This window comes from Eubalaena glacialis, chromosome 9, assembly GCF_028564815.1.
Source record: "Eubalaena glacialis isolate mEubGla1 chromosome 9, mEubGla1.1.hap2.+ XY, whole genome shotgun sequence".
NCBI classification, from domain to species: domain Eukaryota; kingdom Metazoa; phylum Chordata; class Mammalia; order Artiodactyla; family Balaenidae; genus Eubalaena; species Eubalaena glacialis.
Window position 1 is genome coordinate 19947006 of NC_083724.1, and position 16925 is coordinate 19963930.

At 45.1% G+C, this 16925-nt stretch overlaps 1 protein-coding gene across 3 annotated transcripts in view; it reads left to right on the forward strand.

The window, feature by feature from the left end:
• Positions 1–4752: 4752 nt before the first annotated feature.
• TNC (tenascin C) overlaps positions 4753–16925 on the forward strand; it is a 91404-nt gene continuing 79231 nt past the window's right edge. Inside the window, exon 1 of one of the 3 annotated variants that reach the window (XM_061200036.1) lies at positions 4753–4975. The gene's annotated coding sequence lies outside the window, so the exon portion shown is untranslated. The remainder of the gene's footprint in view (positions 4976–16925) is intronic. The other 2 variants (XM_061200038.1, XM_061200037.1) reach the window with 2 other exon arrangements.

Below are 16925 nucleotides of genomic sequence, written 5' to 3' on the forward strand. Positions count from 1 at the left end.
ATCTGAGTTTCAGAGAAGAGATACGATTTTCTCAAGATAATTCACCTTGTAAATGGTCAAGATGATTGGAACCCAAAACTGCTTGTGCCAGTCTTATGCCTTTTCCATCTTCCCCATCATTCGGCCAATCACTCATTTCATGGGAACATTAATTGGCTTCCCGGTGCTTTGAGAAGGAAGGCACAGTTCTTGGCCCCAGGGAACTCTCACAGTCCCTTTGGGGAATTGGGTGAGTAAATCAGTGATAACAATAAACACTCTAATCATCTAATAAATCATTTCAAGGAAGTTTTATGGTTTACCTAAATTCTGCCACAGATCACATGCCATTCTAAAAACCGTGATATGCAGGAACGAGATTAAAAATAATTAACTAGTGGCATGGCACAGGCGCCAACAATAAACAGACACTGGCTCTAAACAGATCTGTTAGTAAGCACGTGAAAAGTGACAGTGCCTACCCTCAAAGCGTTCATGGCCTAATGAGCTAAAAAGGCAATTATACAGTGTGCTAAAAATAAAAAATGGAAGTCTGGGTGAGCATGGATGAGGTGCCCTTCTCTCTGAATGTAAGGTTGTGGAAACTGTCTTAGAAGTAAATCTTGAAAATAATATAGGAACTTGCCATGAGGATAAAGTCCAGGGAGGGTTATTCTAGGGACTGGGAATGTACAAAGGCTTAGAGGTCTCTAAATTATTCTTTTGATTTTTTTACTTAGCATTTTTAAGTTGCTAAGATCCTTAGGAATCGTTCATTTTGTAACCAGTACACCAAGAGCCAGAGAAGAGAAGAGATTTGCCCAAAGTCACACAGTAAGTTATGCATCCTCATGACTCAAACCTACTGTAAACCAAAGTTCTTTCCACTTTTCCACGCTGACCAGAGAGCCTACTTATTGGTTGATTCACCCTATTCCAGCCGGCAGGGAAGCTCTCCTCTATCTTGCCACTCATTCAATGACCAATGACGTCTTTGAGCTTTTTTGTCCTTTGTTGTCTAAGGAGAAGTGAGAAGAGATGGAGAAGAAGAGCACTGAACAAAGCCTTGCAGACAGCAAGTCGGGGAAACTTGACCCTAAACAAATGCATCTAATTGAATGACTAGCCCACTGTGTTGGACCCGAGCTCCTTCATTGCTTTGGGAGAGATTTCTGGCAAATATAGAGTCACATGGGAATTTTGGACGCAAGTTAGCACACTGGATGAATCCCAAGAAGAGGAGGAAGAGGTTGGGAGCAGTGGGTAAGCAAGGGGGGGGGCGGGCTGGAAATCAAGGGGTCCCGTGGGAAGTAAATGCTAGACTTCTCAAAGAAATGGACGCTCAGCTTCCCCAGAGAGTGTCCGTCCTGGCCGATATTCTACTCCCTGGCTGATCTATCTCGGGAAAGAAAAAAAAGTATTGCATCTAACAGACCTTCAAGGTAAGGAGAGTGATCTCACCTGAGGTGAACCTCCACACTCCCTCGGGCCTCCAAACCACGTCGTCCTCTGGCAACCTGTGAATGAGGATAGCAAACGAGCAACGACAAAACCAGGCTTTGGCCGAGAACTCCGTGCAGAGGTGGAGTTCACAAGCATTCACTCTGCCCTTTCACCTTCCTGCTAAGTTGGAAGGTCTGGAGCTGTGGAAGGGCTGAGGGGCTGGTTTTGGTCATGTTTACTGGTGTGCGCGCAGGCTGCCGTGATGAATGCAAGTGAGTCAAAGGATCTCAGGACTTAACGCAGGTTACAGAGGGAATACACAGCTTTGGGGAAAAGTGTTTACCGTACTGAGCAGAGGGCCACCATAAGACACCGGATGCCAAGAGGTGCAGCCTCTGCCAGACAGGAGGATGAATGGGTATTGATTCCATAAGCAACCTCCGCTGTAATGTCTAATGTGGTTTGGTTGCTCAGTTCTGACCTTGAGGACCATCTTGATGGAAAGCAGCCGAGGTGGCCTTGGGTAAGTCATTTCTCTGCTCTGGGCCCCCTCTCCTCACCTGTGAAATGGATGTGTTGGGGAATCTAGTTTCCCCCTTATGTTCTAAGGGTGAAAAAAGAAGAATTTAATTATAAAGCACAGCATGTCAAACATTCACTTGTTCCTCCATTACTTCTTTCATTCAATAAACATTTACTGAGCTCCTACAATACGCAAGGCTCTGTGCTAGGCAAGGAAAAGCAGGTGTGATCACTGCCCTCTGGAGGCCTAGCATGTAGGAAGAAAAACAAGACATACGTATAATTATACCATGTAGAGGCAATGAATGTCCTAACAGAGTTACAACATGCATGGAAGCATTTCTTGTGGAAGACATCTAGGAAGCAACATGGTGAAGTTAGATCAGAATTGGATGCCAAGTGGATGTGAGAAGGTGGAGGTGAAGATTCCAGGTAGAGCACAGCGTTAGCAAAGGTTCAGGTATTGGAGAGCACAAGGTGTACGCAGACCCATTTGCCTGGAAGGGAGGCTGAAAAAAGTCCAGAGATAGATGAAAACAAGTGCCTTATCTGGGCTCCTCTTACTTAAAGGCCAAGGTATGGCTTAAGATGCCAATAGGTTTTGGAGAAAACTCCTTTTACAAGCAGCCTCTGCTAAAAATACACAAATAAAGCTAATCATCTCTGGAATATACTTCTATGATAGTTAACTTAACGCTTAATAATATTCTTGTTTGTTTGTTCCACTGGCCTGTTTCCTGCCTTGAGGGCCAGCCTGGTCATATTTGGCTTTGTTTTCCCTGTGATTGGCTAAGCCACTTGTAGTAGGAATACTACAAGGATGGGGGGCTGGGTTTGGGAGGTTCCCAGAAGAAGCCATATGTTATCACCCAGCTTTCTAGCACGTACTCTTATTCCATTTAAATATACATACGACTGCAAATATGTATTGATTATGCATTATATGTAAATGTAGTCTATATGCCATATGACATGTATAATATACTATTCTAATATTTCTATTCCCTAACCCAGGAGATAAACTCAGTAGACTTTGAGAAGCCAAGAGAAATGGAATCACTCACTACCGGTAAAAAGACACGGCCTCATGCTACTACAATATGCTTTAGCTAAAACACAGAGTTAAAAACTTCCAAAACAACCAACATTTGAATCAGCCAAAACAGTTTGTAAGTCCAAATGAGTTGTCTTATGACATGACTATTTATGGGCTTTCTTGTTGTCTGGGAGGGTCACTTAAGCAGAGAATCCTAGGATCCTGGGGCCAGAGAGACCATAGGGATGACCTAATCTTGTCCCACTTTTTTCAGATTGGGAAACTGAGGCCCACAGCAATAGTAATAAGTATGGGGGTGATACCATTCAGTACTGAAAAGAGGCAGATAATTGAAACCTCTGTTATTCATACTTGATTTTTTAAAAAATCAAGGATCTCTGAATTAGCTCTATGGAACAAAGAAACATATCTTCCATATACAAATATGGCAGTGATTTTTATAGAAGCAGTGTTACAATCTAATAGGGCATAAAACATTGTTTAAATATCATCTTACAATGTTCCTGGGCAGTAATGTGTAATAGAAAGAACTGTGGAGCCCAGTGTTGTCATTTAAATGCTCCCCAGGTGTATTCCCTCAGTGAGCTTCCATTACTTCTCTGAACTTCAGTTTCTTCGTCTGTAAAAAGGGGACAGCACATGTGCCTATCACACTTTCTGGTTGTGAGGATGTAATGAAATAACGTCTATAAAGTACCTTGCGTGGCACCTAATATAGACTTAATAAAGGAGGGTCCAGCGGTAGCTACAGGTTACATGATGCCTCATTTCCCTCCAGGATCCCAAAAAGTACTAAGTGCTGTGACAAGCTCAAGCGTGGGTGCCCTGGCCTGGCCTCTTCCCCCCCTCCCTCCCATGCCTGTGTGTGCCCTGAGGGTACCCAATGCATGCTAACCACCAAACTCACCGATGACTCAGAGCTTGGAAAGAATCCACAGCAGGCTGGAGAGCAAAGGCGCAGCTTATGTTTCAAAGATTAACTTGTTACTTTTTTTTCTTATGGTGGGCACCTTTCAGCATTGAGAAGAAACCTCGGAGACCTTTCTTTAGGAGAGGCAGTTTAGAAGACAGGACCAGGCACAGGGCATGTTCAGTGTCAAAAAGCTGCTCCCCTGTAGTGCACCGGGGCTGGGATAATACCGCCTCCAGGCAGCTGGACACGACTGTGGCTGTCTCCCCAAAAGAGACTCCGGACTGATCTGTGTTGCCAGTGCTTTCCCCACCTGCTGAGAACTAATCCCTTATCTCTCTGCTGGCCCTGAGAAACCCCAAACACCCCAGGCTTTCGAAAGGCTTTATCTCCTCTTTCCAGGAATTCGGCTCAGCCCCTCTGCCCTCTCCGAGGTGCCACTGAGCAGCTGCTGCCCAGCGCCCGGGCGGGCTAGCCCCCGGTCTCGTTTCCATGTTTCCAGCCTGCCTGGTGAGAGAGCCGGAGCTGCTGAGTCTTCTCCCTCTCGCTCCCTGGGCTTCTGTCTCACAGTTAGAAAAACCGTTTGCGGAGCAAAGCAAAAACCACTCTTTACTAACAGCTGCTCCCAGTCAGGGGCAGGAGGCGAGGGGAGAGGGAATTCCTACTTTTGCTATAAATTGTATGCAAATAGGTTCTTTTCCTGGCAGAGAGCAGGGAGTGAGTGCGTCTTTCATGAGCTAACCCCGTTCCGCTGGGAGGGCTGTTCCTTTAATTCACCAACTGAAAAAGTGGGAAAGGATGTCTGGAGGCGAGGCGTCCCATTACAGAGGAAGGAGCTCGCTATATAAGCCAGCCAAAGCTGGCTGCACTGGCCACAGCCTGCCTACTGTCACAAGCTCTCCCGCTCGCGCAGACACACGCCCCCCCGCCTGTCCTCCACACAAAGACAGCAGGCTCGGGGTGACACTGGGGCAGCGCACCGGGAGCCCGGCTGTTCACGTCCAGGTACTTATTCCATGGAGCTGGTTCACTCAAGGATCTAGGTCTTTCCTAACTCCAAAAAGGTAAGTCTGCTTCACCCCATTTCCAAAGATGTGATACACTGTCTGCATTTCCGGGAGCAAATAGGTTGTGGTGTCCTAATTATAAAACTTTTGCTTTATCTTGGCTGCTGGCAAAATGGGGTATTTGCTGTGATCGGATGCACCTTGACTTGTTTTCTACTTGCCCCCTTCCAGTCTGGTAGATTTCTGTCTGCTTGTTTTAGTTCTATGAATAGTTCCACGTGCAAGGAACTTTTTAGGAAGTTTTTATCTCTGTCCTTCTTCTGAGGGAAAGTAAGAATTTACTCTTAACTCCCTACCGGGCTGATTCACCTGTGAATATTTTTGTTTGAGGGTTAAGGAAGTAGAGTTTGAAAGTGGAGTTTGCTCATGGCCTTACTTTGGGGTGGGTTGGGGGAGATTGATAGACGATGGTAGAAGAACAATAAAATTTTACATCTCAACAGCCCTTACCTTACAGTTTACAAAGAGCTGTGTATCCATCCCCGTGTTCCACAATATCCACCTTGTAGTCAGACGTGGAAAGGGATGAGGGCTGGGGGACAGAACAGAGAAGGTAACTCCTAGGGCCAGGTGGACAAGTGCAGACTAGGAGACGGGAGTGGCGGACACTGGTTTCTGTTCTGAAGGGCCGGGGGACTCCCCATGGATGCCTCCTGATTCACTGATCCCTGGGCTGGGTACCTGGGCATGTCTGGGGTGCTTAGAGCCAGCAGTATCCCCTATTTTTCTAGAATCACCACTCCGTCCTCATCTCTCATCGCAGAAAGCCCTGAGAAACAACTGCCCCTAGGGATGGGAAGCACACCTCCCCTGGCCGACTGTGGAAGGAACACAGGGGTTTCTTGTTCCCAGCAGTGCTGTAAGGGGATTAGGAACTTGGGTTTTGAAGCCAGGGATCCTTTTAGTGTCCCCACCACCACCACCACCACACACGTGACCCTGATGAAAATATGTGACCTCTTCGAGCCTCAGTTTTCACTTCTCTAAAATGGGGACAATAACTTCTGTTGTCATTATGAGAAAATGAAATATAAAGAGATTGGAAGAGCGAGGGCTCAAGAACTGGAAGTTTGGGTAGTCGCTGTCATTGCCCCAAACTGCTACCACTTTGGAAGTTAAAAGAGGCACTTAGCCAATCTTGGATTGTTTCTTGTGTGTTCCTCACCCCCCATACCCCCGCTCCCTGTCTTTTTATCTCACCAGGTCTGAGGGCATCTCACTACCTGGCAGGTCAGATTCTTGGCTGTATTTTACAAGCTGGAGGTTATGTTAGCACAGGTTGGGAGAAAAGGGAGAAGCCTGGGTTGGATGTAAATGTTTGAGTTTGGGCATTTGCAGATTCTGAAGCTGTCTCGGCTATAAAGTACCATGCTGCCGGGGGAATCTTTGGAAATGCGTTCCGTCCAGAGGGAGAGCGGGACAGGGAGCCCCATTTGAAGAATGAACACCTCTTTTTCATGTTTTTGTGAACCCTTTCCCCCTTTTTTATGGAGTTTTCCCATATATGCTTTAGAAATAAAACCTGCTGCCCACCCCAGCCAGCTTCCTGCCTCGTCCTGCAGTGTGGCAAGGCCAACTCAGGAGTGGGGAGAGCTTTGTTCGGGGCTACTGAAACCTGTGGAATGTTTGCTAGCCTTGTGTGCATCCAGCCCTTTGCAGGAGACGGAGTGAGTGTGCTTTGAACCTGTGCGTTGCAGGGAGGTGATGGCATTTGGGGAAAGAAAGTGAATATGAATATTCTCTGATTTGCTCAAACAATGTGAATTGGAGAAGAATTGAGAGGGGGGTTGCCAAACTCTACAGTTGTTAAAGATTATTTTTTTCTATGCTTTGCAAAACCTAGCTTCCTTATCTCGTCTCCCACTAACTGCCTCCCCCGCCCAAAGTGACCAACTTTCCAGCCGGCAGCTTTGTCATCCATATAAAGAGGATGACCATCTATAGCTCATAGGGTGTTTGTGACACTCAAGTGAGATAATATGTATATCAAACTTCGCACAGAACCTGGCACATAGTAGGAGCTCAATAAATGGAGATTTTCCTTGGTTTTCCTGCTTATCAATTTACTAGGACTTGTCCAAGATTAATGTTCTAAGACAGTGGTTTTCAAAGTTACTTTTAGCAGTGGAAATATTCATTAAATGAAATCGAAATGAATTGGCAAGACCCTAATATATGGCAGGTAAATGTGGGCCTGATTTGATTGAAGCAGGGGGTGGAGGGTCTAAAACTCACCCCATGGCTCCCAGCCTCTGGGACATTTCCACAGAATCCTGAACACACAAAACACAGTTAAAAATCATGAAGCCAGGTGGTGTGCATTCAGGCTGCAATTTTGCACTTTGACAAGGATTTGTGCCCCTCCATGTCCAGTGGAAGTCCGAGCAATTTCCCAAGTAGTACGGTAGACAGACATATATGTGGGGAGTTTAAAATGCTTAGCAAAGGCTGATTCTTTCAATTAATTGTAATGATGGCAATAGACAAAACATACGGAGAACCCACGCTCTAAATCTTTGTATACCTCATCTCACTAAATATCCACATGTCTCTGAGAAAGGGACCATACCTATTTGACAAAGGTTGAAAAGCAGAGAGGATGAAAAACAGAACTCAGAGGGATGGAGCTGGTTTTCAGACCCAGGTCCCCATGACCCCCAAATCAGGGCCCATTCCGCCACGTTCCTTGTGAATGCTGCTGCTTCTTGAACTGCCTTTAGAAGGGAAGAAAACGTTCTTTCTGAGTAAATCCGCCCCTCCAGCCAGACTGTGGCCACCCATAAATGCAGCGGTAGCCTGATCATATAACCAGAATGGAATTTGGAAAGGGAATTCAAGCTGACGGAATGAAAAACATATCCCCCTAATCTTACCCTTTCTAATGCTCACAAGGGACTATGAACACCTATTCTCTCCTTCCCCCTGGATTTCTACAAACAGCCATGTTTTCTTGTAGGAAAACATATCCAGCTGGCTTCATACGTAAGTCATGCTGAAGTCACGGCAGTTTGAAATGCAGAGAGTAGGGAACAAACATTTAGTTGACTCAATACACAACCCCTCTGTGATGATAATACACGCACACACACACACACACACACTCTAAATTGTTAACGTGGAAGGTTAACTACATAATCACATATGTGATAGGATGGTTTGCCTATGGTTTCTCATCAAATTCTCACTCTCACACCGCAAGTTATAAATTACTAGCCCCATTTTATGGCCAGAGAAATCAAGGCCCAAGGAGGTGAAATGATGCGTCTGAGGATTTCCATAAGAGGGAAGCAGAGTTGGCTTTGAACCCAAACTTGTGGACCAAAACCCTACTCTTCTTTCCCTTATGCTGCATTGTCTCCTGATGTCAGGCTGGGCGGACCTCTACGGGACCTTGAACGATGTCTTTCGGTGGCTGGCCGAGATGGCAGAGAAGCCCTCAGCTGGCATTGGTGTGTATTGATTTTGCAGAATAGCCCTGTGTATATCACTTTTCATGGTGCTCAGAAAAGGTCAGCTCATGGTGGTAAAATTCACTGCCTGGAAACAGAAACGTTCAAATTTCAAGCCCCGAGAGAGAGAAGAATGACACTAGAGGCAGCGGTCAGGTCATCACTGCTGAGTTTCATCCCACCCTTGGCCGAGCTTGACAGGTGAGAGCTCTGACTGGGAAAGCAGGGCTGTACCTGTGCCTGCACCCTCTCTAAAAGCCAGGTGAACGGAACATCTGGTTTTAAAAGAGCTGATTGGGAGATAAATTGAAATCAGGGTGCCCAGCCTCGGGGCAGTGAATCCCAGGATGGCCAGGAAATGGTTGTAAGCTCTGAGCCACAAGTCCCCCTGGGTTATGGTTCAATCACTTCTCACTTTAACATCACACGGAATCCCCTTGAATTTAATCCCAGGCTAGTACGAACACCTTCAACATGTGGGAAGCATTAGATGAAGGCTCCTTTCCAAGAAGGAAACCCCTCCAAACTCCTGCAAACGATAGGCAATAATTCCATCCGAGACAAAGAGTGGTGGCCTTACCTACCATAAGGGGTTCTACACACCCTATGACCTTCTTTGCAGAGGAGAAAAGCCTATGCGCCTACCTGATTCTAACCCTGGTGACCAGACTATTTTTTTCAGTTCTGCCCTGAAGCCTTGTTCTGTTTCCTCCTCTGTTGTCTCATTTTTCCCACCTCTTCTTAACTTTAGCAACAACCTAAGTTCAACACTTCATCACTCCCTTTGACCCTCCACCACGGAAAAAAATTCAAATGCCCACACTGAAAGCAGATTGTGAATGGAAAATCCCTTCCATGTGTATTTTTAGTCTGTTTGTGAGTGAAAATGAAAAAAAATCATTTCACGCCAAGTTGTCTCAGATTTTTTTTTTTGAAATATCCTGAAATTCACAGGCCCTTAATTATGCAGCCATGGTAACTCAAATAGCTTTGGTTGGTCCTTTAACTTCCCCTATCTCAACAGCTAGAGATATTTCATAAACTCTGAAAGTAGACAGCTTGTTTCAGAATTAACCACTGACCAACTCTTACCCTGGAGGAGGTGAGTTGGCTGCTACTGACTTCTACATGAACGTGTCTAAAACGTTTTTCAGGGAGGGGCTGAGGGGATGATGGCAATAACTAATATTTACTGAGTACTCTACAGGCATTGTGCCATTTAATCAGCAACAATTGCTTCCAGCAAGGGTAACTGCCCCCACCAACTCAAACCTAGGGGACCTGGGGCTGGAAAAGTTTAAGTAGCTTCCCCAAGGCCGCTCAGAGGGTGATTGCCGGAGCCAGAACTCAAACCCACTTCCAAGTCCTGAGCAAGTGGTTATAACCGTCACGCTCCACACTGAAATTCTGTTCATCTCTGACAACAGACGGGGCTAGACAGAGCAGAGCCCGGAAAGAGTCAGAGGCGTGTCTTTCAGACCCTAGTGTTATCTTCAGCAGGTGGCCACTGCTGCTCTCTCCAACTTGCTCCTTCAGGGCCCACTTCCTGCAGAAACTGTAATTAAATAAGTAGTGTATGATTTCAAGTGGAATATGTTTCCCCTGCTGGGGTGGAAGCTGCAGGAGGGTGAAGCCCTCCTGCCAGCCTGAGACGTGAAGCATGGACGCACAGATAAGCAAGTGCTTGCCCTGCAGACGGGCTTACACACCCCTCTGACAGTTCCTGCAGAGGCTCTGCGCTTCCCCCCACTGACCTCTGCACATCATAACTGCACTGATGATGTCCTCCCCTGCCCCACCTGACTGCACGCCACTGAGGCCAAGATCATCAGTGAGGCAGGAACCCTGTGTGCTGGAGCTCATTCTCCCCAGAGGTTAGCTACCTGCTGGCAGGTATCAGGCCCTCAGAAAGGTATTGTTGAAGAAACTCTGCTGTCCTCACGGAAATGAACAATAGCGCAACACCGCTTGGCTTCTGAACTGTGTCCTATGGTGAATGAAGCATTTTCACGTGCCAGATAGTTTTAATAAAGCAGGATTCTCAGGAATTTATAAATGTATAAAATAACTTTTCTGTGCATCACTCTCAGATTTTCCCAGCAACCAAATATTATTTCACAGTTAAGTAAACTGAGGCCACAAAAGGTTGTCACTTGCACAAAGCAGAAAGTGGTGGCGTTGGGATTCCTCTCCAGGCACTCCCCAAACTGCCTAACTCCCAGAATTGCACTTCTTCCGCTGTGTCATTGGGTATTCAGGTATTATTCCCATTTTCCAGATGAGAAAAGAGGTTAGAGGTAGCAGGCTACTTGCTAGAGGAAGAGTCACATTTTTAAAGGGTGGTTCAGTAGAGAGGGTGATGCTTAAAACAAATACGAGAATTGCCAGTGATAGACATTAGGCAAGGGGATACTTTGGAGAGCTTAAATTTAATCACCCAGGGATGTGTTCCGGGTAAAATATTTGGTAGGTAGAAAAAAAGATGGCAGACTGAATATTGAGTGCAAGTCAGTATATTTTGGTTCAAAGCTCTATGCCTACGGATGCCGCACAGGGAAAGCCTGGCTAATAGCAGTGCCCTGGGGAACTCTGCTAGGCACTTCATGCAATATGCCCATGCGTAACCTCACTGCAGAAGCGACACACCGCAGCCAGCGCAAGAGAACCTAGAGCAGCACTGGACTCCCTGCCAGCCAGAGACCCTCAGGAACACTGCATCCAGGGTAGGCACCAAGATACAAAACAACAACAACAACAATAATAAAGCCCGTGAGTACAACCAGACGAGGAAGCCATGACTTTCCAGCTAGGGAAGAGACAGTCCAGTAGAGGCAAATACCTAAGGAGCTCTGATGTAACAGAAGGAACCCACCTGCTGGGGACGTGGCTCATGGTGGGCAGAGACACCTTTAGTGCTGCCCCCAAGGAAGTGGCCTGCTCTCCGAGGCACTTATGCCCTGGGTCCTGGGATGGTCACAAAGAGGTAGCTCTATGCGGAGATGTCACAGAAGAATGCTCCAATTTATAGGTAGGGTGTTTAAAAAAAATTCCCTTCAACCCAGAGAATGTTGAAACTGAAAGGGCTCATTGGTAACCTCCAAGCCAGGAGCTTGGAGACTAGATTTAAAAGGCTCTTCCGAGGTATTAGGGGGCTGCTGTGGAGAGATGGGGAGGCCAAGCACTCAACCTCATTTCAACTAAAGCCCCTCCTCTTTTATCTGTTTTATGCACTGAGCCTCCTCGTGAAATGTCATTTGATGAAAGAGTTCTGTGGCCAAAAAAAAAAAAAAAAGTTTTGGAAACTGCTGGCCTAGTTTGTCTTCCCTCATTTTAAAGATGGTGACACAGAGACACAGAGAAGGGAAAAGTCCTTCTAAGATCTCATGCCATTTGGCAAAAGGATCAGCACTGAGTCCTAGGTCTTCTCTTGTGCTCTTAGAAGATGGGGGCAATGTAAAAAATATCAGAGTTAATACATTCTTTAGAAAGGAAAAATTAGCAGAGTTTTATTCTCTGAACAGCTTTAGCACCCATGAACTGAGCCAAGGAGTCCTCTGTATTAGTGATCTATCGTTGCACAACAAATTCCCACAAAACTTGATCATTTAGAACTACACACATTAATTACCCTACAGTTTCTGTAGGTCAGGATTCCAAGCACAGCTTAGATGGATGTCCTGCTTCATGTTCTCTCATGAGGCTACAATCACAGAGTTGGCCAGGATTGGGGTCTCATCTGAAGGCTCAACAGGGGAATGATTAGCTTCCAAGCTCACTTGTGTGGTTGTTGGCTGGATTCAATTCCTTGCTGGCCGTTGGCCTGAGGCCACCCTCAGTTTATTGCCACATGGGCCTCTCCAACATAGCCATTTGCTTCATCAAAGCCAGAGAGAGAGAGAGAGAGAGAGCTTGCAAACAAGACAGATATCACAATCTTGAGTAGCCTGATGGTGGACGTGACATCCCATTACCTTAGCCATATTCTATTGGGAAGAAACAAGCCTCTGAGCCATCCCACACTCAAGGAGAAGGAATTACACAAAGATGTGACTATCAGGAGGTAGGATCGGTGGCGCCAATCTTAGAATTTGCCTGCTATTGCCTCCAGCACTCCACTGTCACCGATTCTGACAACTTCTTATCAATCAGTTCATCCAACCCAACTGCACTCGTATTGATTAGCAGTTGGTACTTATGGCAACCACTAGGGTGGACTGTGTCTTCTTTAAGCTTCTTATCCATTTATGAGGTGGAGCCAGGTATCTTGCATTAGATGTCATAGTTCACTGGGGAGCCATGATTCCTCTTGAATATAACCCCAGAGTAGGATCTTCCAAGGCAATGACTTCAAATGTATTTTATTCAAGGGCAAGACAATTCAAAGGGACCAAAACTGAAACTCACCCATTGTTCCCCCCTCCACAACCTATTCCTCTCTTAGCAGATATTACAATGAAGACGACGCTCTAGGATTAATTCCCTCTCCTTTTCCAACTTTTGGTTACTACCTCATCATACACCAAACCTGCGGACTCTACTGCCTTGACAAGTAAAACAGTTCACTGCCTCTCACCCTCCCCATCATCAGGCTAGTTCAGGCTGCGGCATCTCACAGATGGACCACTGTAACAGTTTCCCCACTACTCCCCATCCGCCAGCCTTCCCTTCCAATCTGTCCCTCAATGTTGGGTTGTAGAAATCAACGTTCCTAGGCATAAAGTTTTCCAAATGGTTCTCTTTTGGCCATAGGAAGAATTCAAATCCCCAGCCTGGCATTCAGTTTTCTCCATGATCTGGCCCTGGTCTCCAAACAGACCTTGTAACTTCAGCTCTCATTCATGCTTTCCACACCAACCATTTCATGCTTTTTATGCCCTTCCAAATGCCATTCCTTCCTTCCTAGAATGTCTTTCCCTGTGGTTTCACCTACTCATATCCCTCTTCAGTTCAGGATCTACCTCCTGCAGCAGAGTAGATGGCCCTTCATGTCACCCCTTCCCACCCCATGTGTGTCTCTCATCACGTCATCATTCTAGAATTGCCTGTCTGCTCACAGGCCAACTCCTCCTGCCAATAAAGTTTTAAAAAGGAGAATTTGTATCTAGTTTATCTAAAGTCAAGTACAACTGGAATAAAACCCATTGTCTTCAAAAACGGGCAGGAGTCCTTGCTGTGTCCTAGATTTGGACTTCCCCTTCCTCACTAGAGTTTGTTCAGAAAGCCCGGAACTTGACATTGTTTTCATGCCTAGCCCTCTAGGCTCTCAGCTGTGCAAAGTGCTGTCATAATGCGTGACGGGGAAAGGCAGCCCAGCCCTGAGACAGGAAACCATCTCAGGATGCAGACTTCAAGGAATGCCCTTACTTTCAGAGGTGGCCCCTAGGATCAAAGTTTGAACTGCCTGGAATTTTGAAAAACCAGTACCAAGGACAGAGGAGGCCCGTCTGGGGAATTTGAGGCTGAGTCACACGAGACGGCGGAAAATCTGGCAGTTATAACAAAGATCTGTCTACAACTAGTGGGAGGAAGGAGAGGGTAAAGGAGGGATGAAGATAAGGAGTTCTCTACCTTAGGGCACGGAGAAATTCACAGCCCAGGAAAAGGATTGGGTAATGGTTAAGAGTATGGCTCTGGCATCAGAAAGCTCTGGGTTTGAGAGCTTGCTATTTGCTCTAAGCCTCATTTTCTTCATCTGTATTAAAGGCAAAATAGTAACACCTACTCCATAAGGTTATCGGGATGATTAAATGACATAGTGCAAGTGCATTGCTTCGCACAGAAATGCACTCAATATCAGTATTCTATTGTTATTGCTGCTGTTGTTATCTGTTGTTGAAGTAGTTCTTAGCAATAAGACTCCACTAGAGAAGCAGTTCCCAAAAATGTGTCCTGTGGAACAGCCTTCCCATGAGATGCACCTAAAAAAGTGTTCTGTGGCTAAAAGAGTGGAGAACACTTGACACTGTGTCCTGTTCTTAGAGATTCATAGCTCATATGTTCACTCAATATGTAATTCTAAGGGCTAGAGATACAATGGAAAACAAGACATGCAAGGCCCTTTTATTCATGGAGCTTAACGGTGAAAGAGGTAGACAATAAAAAAGGAATCAAACTTACAATACAATCTCCGGTAGATACTTGCTAAGAAGAAATCTAAAACGAGGTAAGGGATCGGTCAATGGCTGGTGGTGAGGGGCGTGCTCTTTTAATTAGGATGAGACATGGAGATGACCTTTGAGCAGAGATCTGAATGAAATGAGGAAATGAGCTCAGTAGGGAGTGGTGAGGAGTTAGGATTTTATTCGGAGTGTGATTAGAAGCCAATGGGAGATTTGAGGTAAAAGAGTGCATGATCTGAGAAATCCTACAGCAGTTAGTGTTCAGCTTTGTTTAATCCAGTTCCCTCAAACTTATTTGAACACAAACACCCTAGTCCACAGAACATCTACCTAAGAACGTCTTGGAACATAGTCCGGTAAATTCTGCACTGGAGCACAGGGCTTCATAGGTTTTAAAAGGACTGTAAATTTGCTCTCTAGATCTATGGTAAAAAGCCAAGCAAACCATTTGGGCTGAAACGGGCATGCCCAGAGTGGGAAAACCTAGCTCCAGAGGTAGAGACAAGGAGAGCGTCACCCTAATTAGCAGCTCTTTTTGGCTAAGATGATCAGTGAGCACAGCCAGTCTTCAGCAGACTCTGGAACTCCATCTCGAGCCAAATAAAACTTGCCAACATCTGCCTAGAATCTAATAAGCATTTGCAAACAATACACCTTGGCTTAAGCATGCTCCAAGGGGCGAGTGTATGAAACTTGAGGTCCAGCCAGAGGCTCTGGGAGAAAGACAGAGGTCAAATATTTCTGCGCTTACACATGGACAGCCACCAGATTGCTGCTGAAGCTCTGGGAAATGGAAGCTGAAGGTGTCTCCTCTCTTTATCAAGAAGTGCTCATTTAAGTTTTCACCTTATATGAACTGCGGGAAGTTGCTTGATGAGTCACCCCAGTGTAGTAGTTGAGAGCACACATTTTAGAGTCACAAATCAGGGTCCAAAAGCTGCCTTTGCCTCTTATGTCAGTCGCAAAACCTCCCTGAGTCTAGATTTAACTTCCAAATAGGCATAATGATACCTGTTGTCATGACAAATGACAAGATAAATGATTACATGTATAAAAAAGCATCTGGCATAAGGCTTGGCACTAAACAGGCATGCAGTAGGCTTTCAACAAAATGTTAGTTTCCTTCCTGTCCATTTCAATCTGTATTTGCTTTTATAATAAGGTCATCATTTACTAACTAACTGCTATATTCCAGCAAGTGTCAGCAAACCATGGGGTGGCAGCCTATTTTTGTAAATAAAGTTTTATTGGAACACATCCATGCTCATTCGTTTATGTCATGTTTAGGGCTACTTTATCTACTATTGTAGAATTGAATGGTTGTGACAGACCATCTGGCTGCAAAGCCAAACGTATTTACTGTCTGGTCACTTAAGAAAAAGTTTACTGACTCCCACAAGTCAGTGTGTTAAATTTATGTATGTAATTTCCAATCATCACAACTTGGCAAGTTGTATATTATTATACTTATATGTATGAAGAGATTGAAGCAGAAATAAAGGTTCATCTAGTAAGTCTTCCTCCAAAAACATGAAGCCAAACTCTATACCTAAAGGAAGCTTAGAAAAATGATAGAAAAGTTATTCATTTGTATGATTCAGCCTCGATTTGCTCTTGACTACCTCTGACTTATCGCTCTCGGGCTAAATTTCTTGACTTTCCTGCCATATGCTGAACTAAATCATCCTGTCTAGAAGGGATTCCCTCCCCCACCCCTGCTTCCTTATTTATTTATTTGTTTGTTTGTTCATGTAAGTCCATTCTTTCAAAAATGAGAGTTGTAATTTCTAGACCCTCTAAAATGCTCTCATGTCTTAACTAATTTCTTGGAAGCCATACATTTATTTTTAGACAGCACATAGCATGATGCCCAATTTTCCATAAAGGAGAGATTTTTAAGCTCCCGTCTGCTACTTCTCACTTTATCTCCCTCTCACTTACTCACTTTCTTTCTCTCCAGGCCAGACTCACGGAGAATAGGCTGTTTCCAGGGGCTTTACAGATTTGCCTGACACATAGATATTGTAGCACATTTGGCTCCGTGCCTTCCCTTCAAGTTCAAAACTGTAACTAAAATGGTTACGTGAACCCCAACGTCACCTTCCCAAGCGGTCCCATTTTAGAAATCCAATAACTCTCTTTATGTCAATGATGGTGGATGTCCTGCTGATGTTCATTGCATAAATATTAATTTTTTAAACTGAACAATGAATCTTGTTCCAAAAGATAACTTGGTATAGCAGAAAAAGCATAGGGTTTGGAATTAGACTGGGTTCTTAATTCTGAGTCAAATGATTACTGACTAGGCAACTAATTTAACCTTCTCAAGCCTTCAGTTCTCTTAACAGTAAAATACAAACAGTGCTTCCTAACTCATAA